We start from the raw sequence: 14267 nt of genomic DNA, 5'->3' as shown, positions 1-14267 counted from the left end.
CTTTCCTGTGCTCTAGGGCTAAACTCAATTTCACAGTAATTTAATTTAATGCTAATTCAGTACTTAGCAATTGTACAATCACTCTGAATGTGCCCTCAAATCTGTCTAATAATAAAGAGCATATACTGCTCTAAAAATCACTGGAAATGTGAACTTCATTAGTGTTCATTTTCTTTGGGGAATCCTCTGTTTCTCTATCTGTAGTCTGGCCACAGGAGATCTGTAAAAGAACAGTTTATTAGAGCACAGTAACTGTGTCTGAACTACAAGAAGTGTATTTTGAGACTGAGAAATCTGATTACAGAAACACAGTCATTCAGAATTTTAGAGGACTGTTCTAGTGTACCCTCGCCTTTTCACTTGGTTTTATTGGCACAACATGTATTGTAAAAATGCATACCATACAAGTGAATAAACTCTTGCAGGTTGCTATATCTGTTTCTCCTCCAGTATGTAGGTTTATTACTTACTGTTTTGTCTTGTGCTTTTATTGTCCTTAAAGGAAGGTCAGACTTCAAATTTTCCCCATGCAGATCCTCCTGCAATACAGCAGATCTTCCAATTAGCAAAATATTCCTTATACACAGCTAATAAACTATGGATTTACTCTTTCATGTTCACTGCTACTTCTCTGGGTGCTCTGCGTAATAAGATACTGCATCTCAGAATAATTCATAGACACTTTGCCTGAACACTGGATCTTTCAATAATCAATCTAAATTACAAAATACCTTAAGCAACAGCATTGTTTGCTTGGCACTATTTAAAAATCATGGAAGCAGAAGAATGAAGGATGAGGGAGTAGATCCATTCTCTACTCAATATACTACCATCCTTGAGAAGAGGACATTGCAAAGACATTAATATATAAATGGATGATAAAAAATCGGACTTTCATATATTTGGGAGGTGAGGCTGAGGTATTTATCATGAACAGTGGCACAGCTGGATAACAAAAAAAGCGGTGTATACTCTAGAGGAACACATCTGTATTTCTAAAGTTAATTTAGTGTCCTCAGACATACCAGACTGAAAGTAATCTGCGCATCCATAGAACCAGGGTATGGGCAACTGCCAAGAAAACTACATGTATTGATACGAAGAGATGTCCTGGACAAAATAACATGTTACCCTTCTCTAATTTTTCTGTCTTTATGGTGTCTGGAACCTTTTTGGGGCACATGAGTCACTGTAGAAACAGAATAAAAGTTGGGCTTCATTGGAGAGTCAGTCTCAACCCTAGTGAAATGGGGTTGTTTCTCCCCAGCACAGGTGGCAAATGCAAAGAAATGCAAGTTCAGCATGGTGAAGTGTGGTCTCAACACAGTGCCGATCACATTGTTTCTGAGAGATGTCACAGCAAATGGGGATCACCAGTTTTTCATCCATTTCCTTCTGGTTTGCTTTACTGGAAATCTTGTTTGCATGCAGAGAGAAAACACACCTTAAATACAAAGACACAAATGTATTGTTACTGTAACTGAGTATTAATAGTCTAATAAAAGAATCACTATTGGTCCAGATCTCATTATTACAGAAAGAAGAATGCATCTCTGCAGAAAAAAAAATCAATAATAATAATGTCAAAATACACTCACTTCATCATTTCTGCCCCTTTTGCAAGCATTATGCTTACCTTTCCCCAGATCCTCTGGATCACTCTGGTGGTGGGCTTGGTGCTACAGCAGATTGTCAGATCTGGACTCCTTCAATGGAAGGAGTAAGATGTTCATGTTGATGACTTGATCTTCCTCAGTGCAGGATCCACTCCACATCATTTTTGCACAGCTGATATCATGCTTTTCCATCTTAAGCTTCTCTCATTTGTCTGCAGCTCCAAATTACATCCAAATTTCTCTATATGGTGTCTTTTGCATACATTAGACACAACTTTGTTTTCTTTGCTACCCTTAAAAGCAGCTTTGTTCAGCTCCCAGTCTGCCTTTCTTTCAGTGCCCATAGATGAATTGTTTGTAGCCTAGGTGTCCCCAGTGTCAGCCTGTGCCCTGTCTCTTAACACCCCCTGCCTGCCATCCTACATGCCCTGCTCTGTTTCTCCACCGCTGAAGACCTCTGCTTGTACCTCGTACCAAGTCTTTACTTCAGTATAGGACATCATTTCATAGCATTAGAGTCATAAAACTCCCATTCTACACAGGATGATTGCTTATTTCTCTTATCTACATAGAACTATTTATGTACAATGCAAAGATTTAAAAAACAAACAAAAAAAAAAAAAAAAAACAGCCATAGCCACTTGATCAATTAAAAAAAAATTGCTGTCACGGCTAAACCAGGAAAAATAAAGCTGCAGGCAGTACAGCCAGAGTAAACCCAGCGAGCATCAGTCTTGAGGCCTTGCAAACTCAGTATAGAGCCTCTGGCCTCTTGCTAGCAAAGGCAACACCTGTTACAGGACTTGGAGCACTGTTATAGACATTGGTGGTGATGATAAGTGGGGTAGATCAGCCTTTGAATTCCTCCTACAAATGGCTGCTTCCAGTCATTCTGGGAAGCATATAAACTCCAAAAACTGTCTTAACCTTTATATTTGAGAGAAAGCATAGTGCTTGTGGATAATTCCTGGTGTAGAAGTAGGATCTAGCCTGATCCACCTTGCTACCTACCTTCCTCTCAAAGTAATTACCTTAGTCCTGAGAAACGAAGTGTTCCTAAGAATTTACAAATGATGGGATTTATTTCATCTAATATTAGAAATCTCTGTATCTGCCTTTCAGCTAGTCACCATAGTCTCTCTTTCTAGTCTGCAGAAGAAACACACTTCCTTTGCTGCACATTTGATCTCTAGATTCTTTGGAAATGACAAAGGCAAATAGGAGAACTTCTTTCTCTATAGTGCCTACAAGGGAAGGTAACTATCTAAGATGAAGACTGCAGAGGTATAATTTGGAGTGAGATAAATCATTTGCAAAGTATTTACTTTAAATATAATCCACAATTCCTTGGGATGCTGCTATCAAATGCATGTTTGGGAACTTGACGTTGTTTTTAGGTTTCTAGTGAGGAATTAAAAAAACAAAGGTACATTATGCAATTGGAAGATGGCAGAAGGAAATTTAAGTAGTCACATTCTCCATTATTGTCCTGGTTAGTCAAAGAACTTATTGTGTATATTTTTGATTCTTCCTTGTGTCAGAGGCATACATGTATTACCAATGGTGTGTATTAATTAAAATTACAGTATTAACCTAAGCAAAAAAAATATTTCTCAAATGGAATAATGGAGTAAGATAAATAGTTACACGATATTTCTGAGTTCTGGAGGACTAAGCCTACTTTAGTAAAAGATTTACGGAGACAAAATGATTTAGCACAGTCATATACAATAAAATGATTTAGCACAGTTATATGCAAAGACTCAACATCCCAAGAACAATAATCAAAGCAAAGGATAGCTGAAATCATAGAGGGTTCACAACTCAGCAAGCCCAGCAGCTGGCTTAATACAGGCCTTGTATATCAGTGAAAGAAGGCCAGTAGGACAATGTGTCCTGGCAGTGACAGCTCTTTGTGAAAAACTTATGGCAATATCTCACTTTCCATAGATTTATAAAGCTCAGGCCGGAAAAGATCATCTAGTCTGATATCCTATATATCTCAGGACATTAAATTTCTTCCAGTTAGCTCTGAGTTGAGACCAATAACTTAGGTCAGCCAAATGCATTTAAGTCTTCAGAATGTTAAATGATTGTGTGCCAGCAAAATATATTTGGTAGCTTGCTGATACTTAGTAATATTTAATAATGAATTATGGATTAACCAGCATTGTAGATGACTGTAACTGATTTTGCAGATCTGTGAATCTTGCTTTTGTGGTCTTGACAGAAGTTTATCTATATAGCTTTATTTCAAGGTTTAAATAGCTCAGTTTCACCGTACACAGATACCTAACTCCATCTTAGGCAATGCATCTCCCCGGACTTCATCAAAATCAGAAAGTTGCACTGAGATCCTTGGGATAGATTTGCCTGGAATGTTTGCTCCTGCACAGAAAACCTGTGTAGAGCATAGAATTTTCAGTGAAACTTTTTTCATTCTTCTTTTTTTTCTTTGTCTTCTTGTGACAATGCTATTTGTGCCCTTCTGTCCTCCCAAAGCAGGAACAAGCAGCAGGCTATGCTGATTTGTGACTATCTCCCTGTATTCTTGTAGCATTTCACATTCTGATCCAGTCAGGAATGAAATGCTGATTTTACAGCCTTTGAGTCATTTATTCTACCAGGTAGCCTCAGTCCACAAACTATTATTGGATTATATTAGATTAGTCAGATTTTTATCCAAACTCCAGCTATTAACAAGGATATCAGGGATCTCCTACAATCTTATTTAGATGAAAAAGGCATGGCACAACATTTTTGGTGTGTGCATAACAATATAAACTCCTTACCATGTCATAGTGATCTTTTAGGATTGTATGCAAGCATAGGCTTAGGTGGTGCAAGAACTGATTTTAGTGGGGTGCTGAATGCAGGAGCTATTTTCAAGGAGGAAAGCAGTGGAATGTGGTTCCTCATAATGTAGTGGAAAGGTAGTGGAAGGAAAACTTCTGTCCCTACATTCAGTACCCCTGCAGTGGGAACAGCATGTGAGAACTGAATGTACCAGAGTTGGCTGGAGGAGTATCATTCACCTAGGCTAATTGACTCAACTTTTACTTTTCTTGGGTGATGATGATGGTAGTGATTAGGTGGTCTCTGTCCACCTCATTTCTAGATCTGACTTATGCCCAACTTTCAGTAGTTTGATGAAACAGCTAAATAAGAGCCAATATCCCTATCCATGAAATACAGATAATGAAGTGCCTCTGGAGGCCTCCAGATCTTTCCTGCCTAACTGAATTACCTAAGCACAGGCAGACTGTCAGTACTTAGATCACTAGATCCTGCAGAAGGTGATCACAACAATCTGATTCTCTTCATTGATTATATTAGGAACTCACCTTGTGTAGGCTGCTTCATTAAGTGCTAAATGTAATGAAGCCTGGATGTTTAAGTTAGGTGGATAGGCTCCTATAATCAGTACATTCTTAATTTACACTAATTACCTCGTATCATCTAATTGCTGATAAGAGTGTACTTATAATGAGCCTGCACTGTGTCCACTGGTGCTTGGAAGGCAACTGTGAGGAATGTTTGTTTTGTTGCTGTTGTTTGTTTGTTTGTTTGTTTCTGTTGTGTGTATTTTTTTTTCCCCCATGAAAATGGACCCATTACAGCAGAGAGCTGCTGGGCTTCATAGCTTCATATCTTTCTACTCTGAAGCACGTAGTTATCTTGGGAGTGTAGCGCTTCTCTGAAATAAAAGGGAGCAATGACTCCTTTTAAATTTGACTCAGTAGTGTTCACATAACCCAGTAGAGAAATGCTAATTAGTAGGTAAATTAGATGCCTCTATCTGCATTTGTCCTTGGAGAGATGGTAGATATAATTTTATAGCAATGTTGTTAGCCTCTTCTCATTCAGTGGGCTGGATTAAAAATCAGTGCGAATAACCCAATGGGTGTATCGTATAACACAGTATCTGTTATGAGTAAAACTCTGCTTAACAGCCAACCAGTGCAGACAATGATGCTTTACCCTCTTTAATATAACCACTTAGCTACCTTGTGCTGCGGAGTAACAGAGGATGAGGAGACACTGGAGACCATTCAGTAGTTTCTCATTTCCTCTCAGCCTCCTGACAGCTAAACAATATAATCTACTTTGCAGTATATTGCCATAGTGTGAGAAACATATCTCAGTGTATGGCAATAAAAAAAAAATAATAAAAAATTGTATGTTCTACATCTCCATTGCACATACCTGTCAAGTTTCAGATGGCCATTTAGATGATGCTATTGCAGTGGAAGCGTTAATAGAAGCCACTTACACCTTTGTTTTTCAGTCCAGCACTGCAGCTCAGAGCATTCAGAGGCTGGAGATAGTATCTTTGGACTTTGTATGCAGACTTCCTATTATAATACCATGACTGTGGTTTAGGCTGGCATGTTTTCCTTCACACTTGGAGTTGTCTTGGTGCCTACCCCAGTCAGTCACAACAGCTTAGTTTATTCACAACTTTGAACAGTGTTTACCTGATCATATGCAAGCAGCTGGGCATAACTACAATAATAACTATCTTCTAAAAGGTGACCCAGTTTTAGGGAACGCGAATAAGAAAAGTACTTCCAAGCCACATCACTGTCACAGCTTTATGGCATGCTCTACCTTGTCACTGTGTTAAAGAGGCTTCTCCATTTCTGGCAAATAAGAAACTGTTACGGGAATCTGAATCCCACTGATCCGGTGACAACGCAATGGTTTTTAGATCCACTAAGTAAGCTGCAGAAAGTTTAACAGGATTTGGAAAGGACCGTAAAAGTAAAGGAAAACCAAGTGATTGCAATGGCAGGCTGAGTTGGAGATGATGGCAGGAAAGGGATAGGCAGAACATCAAAAAAAAAAAAAAAAAGGATTTTGTTTTGAAATGCAGAGGTGGTCTGACTAAAGCACAGGGAAAAGGTTCACTTAGAGGGAAGTTACAGTGCTGATGAGGATGAAGATGTTCATCAAGGATCTTCTGAGTGACCTTAGGCAAATCAGTGTCTCTCAGTTCCTCATTTGACAAAAGGGCATAATAATATTTCTCTGCAGCACAGGAGAGTTTGTGAGGAAGATACATTAACCATACAAGGGGCTTGGTGCTTTACTATATAAGTACCTAAAATACAGTGAGGAAATCTCCCAGAAGGCATTTGAACCCACTGCTTTTGTAAGGTCAAAATCTCTTAAGAATTAAGAATCTAATATTATGCTCACTGTTGTAGACAGTGTGACATTGCAAGATGCTAATGCAATACCAAGCCTAAACCTCCAGCACTTTATAACTAAATGCTTGCCTGAAGCAAGATCAGTTGGAAACGAATTGTTCCTATACATTTTATAATGCTTGCAAGTGAGTCTTTAGTAAAGAATAGGACTTCCGTCCTATTGGACTTTTCATCCTATTCTAATGGAAGAAATTAGAAGTATGGTGCGTTTTGTTTTGCTTTGTTTTTGTCTATCCGTGTTAATTCCTTATAACTGATTAGTAGTTGTTTAGAGGTAGTTAGTAGGAAGTTTAAGGATTAGTAGAGTTGTTAGAGGTAGTTTAAAACATTTTTGTTGTTGTTGCTGTTGTTGTTTTTGTTTAAAATAAAGTTTTAGAATTACATTTGCAAAGCATCCAACTCATCTGCCAAATGTCTTGCACTCCTGATTCACTTAGGCACTCATAACAATGCAATTCTTTGGCTACTTTTCATTTTAATTCTAGTCCACCCAATCTCAAATACAAAAACAAGGTATGTTTCATGAGACAAAAGCTTTTAAAAATATAGGTGCTTCCTTCAAGCTGGGACAGGTTGGTCTATAAGGCTCATTGTCATGGTATCTCTGAGGCCAAGGATATATCAGGATTTCAAAAGCATTTGCTATTAATACACACAAAATAAATATTGGGCAATATTAGGATTTAAAAAGATTTTAGAAGTAATACAAATCTCCGTGCTTCAAGGCATAAGTCAATCTCTAATTAATCAAGGTTAGAAGGAAATCTTTTGGAAAAACTGCTCTATTGTAGGATTTCTACAGCTTGTTTTTAGCTTGTTACTCTCAAGTACTTGATGTCGAAACGTGCAGACTAGAAAGATGAGTGATCAGATTCCACGTGGGATTTGCTGTTTCTTTTCCTCATTATGTATTTATCACACAGACATTTGTAAGTCCCTCACACAGTATCTCTGTGCTGTTGCACTTTTGCTGGTGTCATGGTCCATTCAAACTCTGATCGACCAGGATATTCTCTGCTCTCTCAGGAACACACCAGTGTTCTTTCTTAACTACATGACCCAGCTGTCTTCATTACATGTCTGATCAATAAATATCAAAAAAAGTAAAGTAGACGAATGAAAAGCACTCACTAAACAAGGCTTTTTTTTTTTTCCCAAGAAAGCCTTGATTTCAAACATTAATAAATATTTATATTGAATTCATTATTTCCATTGACTTCAGAAGAATGGAGAATTTGCAATTACTGTGCATAGTGCTTACAGCAACCCATGCAAATGACTTCCTTGTTTCAAAAATCCTACAGTTAAGTTACCCTGCACAAGAAATAATGTCCCACCCACCCATATGTGTTAATGAGAATCCTCCGTGCTGCCAGCTGAGCTGGTTGAAAGAACTGTCCTGTCACTCCTAGGTCCCAAATCACAGGTCAAGAACAGAAAACCATATGCATTTCAAAACAGCCTCTTGTCTTCTTTCTGCACACCACAGTCTAGCAGCCAGCACTCGAAGTATTTTAACTAAATTATTTCCCATTTAGCACCTTCTCAATTCCAGAGAATAATTTTTCAGGAAAAATAAGTTATACAACATTAATCTGATGATGAGAGCTTCAACCAGAGTACTGGAGATGTGTATTTAGCTGCTTGCTTTGCCTGATCTAGATCAGGGACATGACCCTGGTTCCCCCACATTTTAGATGAGTGACCAAATTGCTGAGCTATCAAGACAATCGCTTTTGCTCCCTGTCCCTATTAATATCTCATTAGTGAATCAAACTGAGCAGCTGAACCAGGGTCTCCAACTCCCCTGTGTGTGCCAGGCAGCCAGATACTCGCAGCAGGGATTTCTGGCTTCTCTGGAACACCTCCAGGGGATCTTGGCTTCATCCCACTGGCAAAGAGTAGGATTTCTGAAATCTCAGGGAGTATGATGGGTTTAAGGAAATTCTCACTCAGCTTCAACCTCAAGTATTTCATAGGCTTGCATTCACATAACAAGGTCTGTGGAAACCTATATTTCTGTCTATATTTCTGTCATCTTGTAAGCCATTTTTGCAGATTCGGAACAAATGCCATCTCTTTGATTTAAACTAATGGATGGGGATGCAAAGAGATGGCAGCTATAGGGTCTGTAACCACTATAAGTCAATCCAGTAGCATGCCAGTCCAGTATAAGAATGATCACCTAGGCTCAAACAGCCACAAAGAATGTTTGCAAATTCGAATTCACAAATTTGACTGCACAAGTAAAAGACTTAACATCTGTCAAAACTGCTACCTACTTTGGCCAACATGTGCAGCCAGAAAAGAATGGCATGAGGTGAATGACAAGGGTGCAGTCAAAAATGTGCCAAGCTATAGGGTTTCGGGGATGTATATGTGTGTGTTGAGATGTCCTCTCCTCATAGAGAGAAGAGGATGAAGGAATAGAGGAGCATTTTTTTAATCCCTCTCTGCATTAAGGGATACATATTAACTTTGTGGAATTGCTGAAGCAAGTTGCAAATGATGTATGAAATGGAAAATCCTTGCCCACTGCACAAAGTCTACGACAGCACTGTGCGTTCACCACTATACTGTGCTATTTGCTGTGCTAATCAATTCAGACAAAGCTACAAAACCCCAGCAAGCTCGGAAGTTTTGGATAAAAGAAACTAAAAAGGCAGAACACAAGTATTCTATTTTGTGGGATGATTTAGTGGTTTAAGCATCTAATCTGAAACACCTAGGCTCCATGAAACTACAGGTTTAAATCCCAGCTGGGTTCATTTCATCCTTTTATCTCTCAGAACGAGATAAATTGAGTACTCTGCAGTTTTACTCTGAAGGGTTCCCACAGATGAAATCCTTAAAAAAAAAAAAAAAAACCAAAAGGGGGGGGGGGGGCAAACTCAAATTCTTAATATTTTGGAAATTTTGGATTTCCTAATTTAAAAACAACAATAACAACAACAAAAACACTGTTCCTCTTGATGGCAAAAAGGTAAAAAGTACATTTTGTTAATCTACAGAATGCAATAAAATATCAGGGGGGGTTATGCCCATACTGACTGTGGCATGTACCTCTCTGGCAATTAACATGGTAAAGATGCCCCAGGTAGCATATCACTGTATTTCATGAGACCTCAGTGGGGAGGATCAAAGACTGACAATGAATTCCACAGCACTGAACAGCCTGGGTATTTCCACTGAACCCAGCTGGGCTCTTCAAGAAATCAGGAGCACTACTGAGTGAGTATGTGCACCAGAACCTGGTACTAAAATACTGAGAAAGTTATCCTGCCAAAAGTGAAAAAATAAAGAGGTTTACATAAAAACATTTGCCACCACTTTTTAAGTTTGATAAAAATGATTTTATCAAACACTGACATTCTGGAAGATCAACCATCTCCACGCACACCATCCCAAGAAAACTAAGACACAGTAAGATTCAACACTGGAGAAAACCATGTAACTCAGTGCCCTCCTCAGTTAAATGTCAGTCAGATGAGTCGGTCAATGACATTTTACATTTAAGTTGTCATAACCACATCCTGTACCTGCTCCCTTCCTTCTCTCTCACCTTGCCTTCCCCACTTCCTTCTGGTTAAAAATCCTTTCTTTTCATGGTGGCCTAATGCTCATGTATCATGCTCATTTCATGGGCAGAGCTTGTACTGGAGAGGTAAATGTGCACTTGTAAGTTCCTATCTCCCTTTGGAATCACACAGAAATGCAAGCTGGAAGGGACCTCCAGAGCCCAACCCTAGCTGGAAGCAGGGCTGCCTTCACAGGGGGACCTGGCTGCTCAGGGACACATCCTGACGAGGACAAAGACCTCTGAGGAGGGAGATCCACAAACTGTCAGCAAGCTGAGGCTCTTGTGCTTTGTCATTCTCACTACAAGCATTTTCTCTTTACAGCTTGCCTGAATTTCCCCGATACAATTTTTGTTCCTATTATATTTCCTATTACAATTTACCCTATTGACAGAATAGAAAATGTGTCTGTTTTTACGAACTTGTTCACCTGGCAGTATTTCTCTCTGCTAAGAGAGGTGACTTTTAGAGTTGTCACCCATTTCTGCAGCAAGCAGGGACTCTCCTGAACAAGGTATGTGTATACCAGCGTTCAGTCTGGCAGCACTGTGTTCCCCAGGATGAAAGGGAAGCATGTCAGTGCAGTGCAAGTCAAATGCAGAGTACAGTTACTCTTGATTCTATGTTTATTACGTAGATATTTCCCTTTCCCTCATTTTCCACCCAACACGAGCAACTGGTTTTTGTTTGTTTATATTAAACAAAATATCATTCCGTAACTGAAAACAATTTTGTCCTCTATTCGAGCTGACAGCAATGCTTTGGAAATGGCAATAGTCACTCTGTCATTTCATGTTAAGCCTAGGTCAGAGCCAAGTGTGAATTCTTAGCTCATTTCCCACCCAAATTACTACTCACTCACCAAATGACTCAGTGCTCCAGTGCAGGGCTCTGCAAAAGGGTGCTGGGACCCCCAGGTGGGAGGAAGCCATACCACCGCATTTTCTCAGCACTGCTTGAAGCCCAGGTGTGTTACTGCTAGCTTCCCAGAAGCAGGTCAAGAAGAGAGCACAGCAGACCCCAAGAGAGCTCTTCACTTCATGTTTTTACTCCAGCCAGGTTTGACATTGCTGTTAGTTGGGACCAGATCCTGCTATCAGGGCTCAGGGCACAAACACAGTGTGGCCACCAAGTCATTAGCTACCTCCAGCCCCAGCCCCACATCTGACCAGTTCTGGGCCTGACTCACCTCAAGGGTCTCTGCACCCAGTTTCACCATTTTTGCTGTTACAGCTTGACTCCTTTTCTAAATGACTAGCAAGGCAGAGTGCCAAGGATGCTAACAGCAAATGAAGCTGGAGATGTGAAGACCTGGTATCGCAGCAGTTGAGGCCTTCATGCAGAAGAGAAAAGCTATCTGCACCAAGGAAGAAATGAAAAGTACATCCTTGTGTTTAGCACTTCAGAAGATTTCCTTGGGTGGAACAGCCTTTGTCTCAGGCAGAAGCAGTGTCATCCCCTAGGAAACAGTCATCCTCTTAGAAATAAAGACATTTAGATTACAGAAGCTCCCAATAAAAAAAAAAAAAAGAAGAAGAAAAAAAATCACAATACAAAGCATTAAGGTTAAAATGTGATGTCCGCTTTGACCAAAAAAAAAAAAAAAAAAAAAAAAAAAAAAAAAAAAACAGGACAAAGAGTTTTGGTTAAAAAATAATTTTCTTTTTTAAAAAAAAAAAAAAAAAAAAAAAAAAGATCAAATACTTACCAGGGCTAAGAGTGTTCTGTCTGAAATAAATGTCTTTATGAAAGATATAAAAGTAATAAAAATAGCCAGTACTCACAAGAAACAGTAAAAAATTAGTCTCTTTCTTGGAGAAGAGCTACCTGTACATTACGTTAAAAAATATAGAGCAATCAAAGAGGATTTTTCCATCTAGTGTGTATTTTCTTGGCAGTTGTGCTCACTTGAGGATAGTGTTAAAGCACTTTAGTTTTCATTGTAGAAAACAGAGTCAGGAAAGCAGAAGTCGAAGGGACCTCAAAGGTTAACTTGTCCATCTTGTTGCCCAAAGGCACAGACAGCTATGCCAACACCATCTGGACAGATGCTTTGCTTCTTAAACAGGCATTTCATGCATCCATAATGACTGGTTCAAAATTAAACCACATTAAACCATGTTAGAGATAATATATAGCTACGCTGTCCTAGAAGAACCTGAGAGAAAATAGGTTCAGATTTCAGTTTCTTCTCTAATTTGATGCTTTGCTTTCTGGAAACAGATGCTAATTCATTGTTAGTAGCAGGAGAGACAGTGGCAGGGGTGAGGGGAGCATCACTGTTCACCCTGGTGGCAAAGGTAGAACAACCAAGGGGTCTCCACTGGGAGAGCCTCCACTGTCTGCAACAACAGCATGTGGATGGCCATGTATCAAAAGTTCCCAAATTTAGCGTCATGGACCCAAGTCATGAATCCACAAGGAATTCAGTTTGAGAACAGGAGGTGACCACTAAACCATTAGACATTGTAAGGCCAGAAGTGAAACAGAAATGAAGCTGCTGGCACATCTTGGGAATGAGAATTTCAAGTGGTACTGAGAGTAAGCAGAAGGCTAAGCAAATGCGCTGTAGTGTTATTGACTCTGGGATAGTTACAATTTATTCAAATAACATTTCTGCTGACTTTAATTGAATTTTGCACCTTATTCAAATAGGTACCTTATTTGTCCTTTAAATATTACACTTTCTGTTCCTCTTCACCAGGTTTGTGGAATAATTTGCTGAAGTCAGATGCAAGCATAGATGTTTTGTAAAAAGAAAAGAATTAGATATGCAAGTGCCAGAAAAGTGTTACAATCATTCTTTTCATCCAGATCCATTTTCATAAGTGAAGTTATTTAATTTTGGTAACAGATCTGCTTTCTACTTTTAAAGTTATCCTACTGCTTATTGCATTCACTTGTTCAAACCTAAGTTGTGAGTGAGAGGGCCTCGCATGCACTCTTTGCAGTTGATTCAAACTTCGAACATTAAGTCTGAAGTTTACATTTTGTTCTTGATTTAAAAAAATAAATTTCTGAATTTAAACTTTGGAGACAGAAAATCTTGCTTGATTGCTTATTTTACAAACATTTTAAGTAAGCACTGACTGTCTAAAACCTTAGAAGATATTTAGATGGGCACCTGAAGAGGTATCTTATAGCAGATTCTTGAAACAGCATATTTAAGTTCAACAAAATCAGATGTGAATGTATAACAGCAGCTCATGTCATGGACATACGAGGTGTCAGGCAGTTACATGTAGTTCTACATGCATGGCCAACAGAAGAGTAGGGCTGTGGAAGACTGTAATTCATTGCAGTATTGTGGAGTGTGGTCTTCCTGTTTCAGGAGATGATTTCCAAGTAAATTCATGCATTTGTCACTTAAAGATCAGGCCCCGTTAAAGCATTTTGCCTTGACTGTGAACAATATAAATTACATAAGTATCAAGCAAATGTGTAATGGCAGTTTTCAGCTGGTCACAAGTCAGTCAGACATGCACTGGCTTTCACCAAATTTCCATTTCTTCACTGAGGACATTTTTTCCAGACCAAATATCCACCCTCAGGTATTTTCTCTATACACATTGCAACTTTCTATAATAAAGGAAATATTTTTACCTTGTGTTTGGGCATGTCACAGCCACAGTAGATAAAACTTCTTGCACTGCTATCAGCCTAAGATTTAATTCAGACCTCCTTTCAGCTCCAATTCATACATCTGTCTCTTAAAGTCTGCTCTGATGAGAATGGGGCCCTTAGGATGGTGTTTCCCATCTGTAGCAAAGATAAAACTATCTCTGAGACACATTTGTTGCTGCTATTGTTTTTTGCTAGGACATAACCTGAGTCCTTTAAAGTCATTGTGAAGATTTCAG

General features: G+C 39.0%; 1 protein-coding gene across 3 annotated transcripts in view; it reads left to right on the top strand.

Annotated features, from left to right (window-relative positions):
* Nucleotides 1–14267, top strand: part of ADARB2 (adenosine deaminase RNA specific B2 (inactive)) — a 311256-nt gene that overhangs the window by 121277 nt on the left and 175712 nt on the right. The window lies entirely within an intron of this gene.

This window comes from Oxyura jamaicensis, chromosome 2 (genome assembly GCF_011077185.1).
Source record: "Oxyura jamaicensis isolate SHBP4307 breed ruddy duck chromosome 2, BPBGC_Ojam_1.0, whole genome shotgun sequence".
Taxonomy (NCBI): domain Eukaryota; kingdom Metazoa; phylum Chordata; class Aves; order Anseriformes; family Anatidae; genus Oxyura; species Oxyura jamaicensis.
The sequence above is the reverse complement of the archived record's forward strand: the minus strand, read 5'-3'. Positions and strand labels throughout refer to the sequence as shown.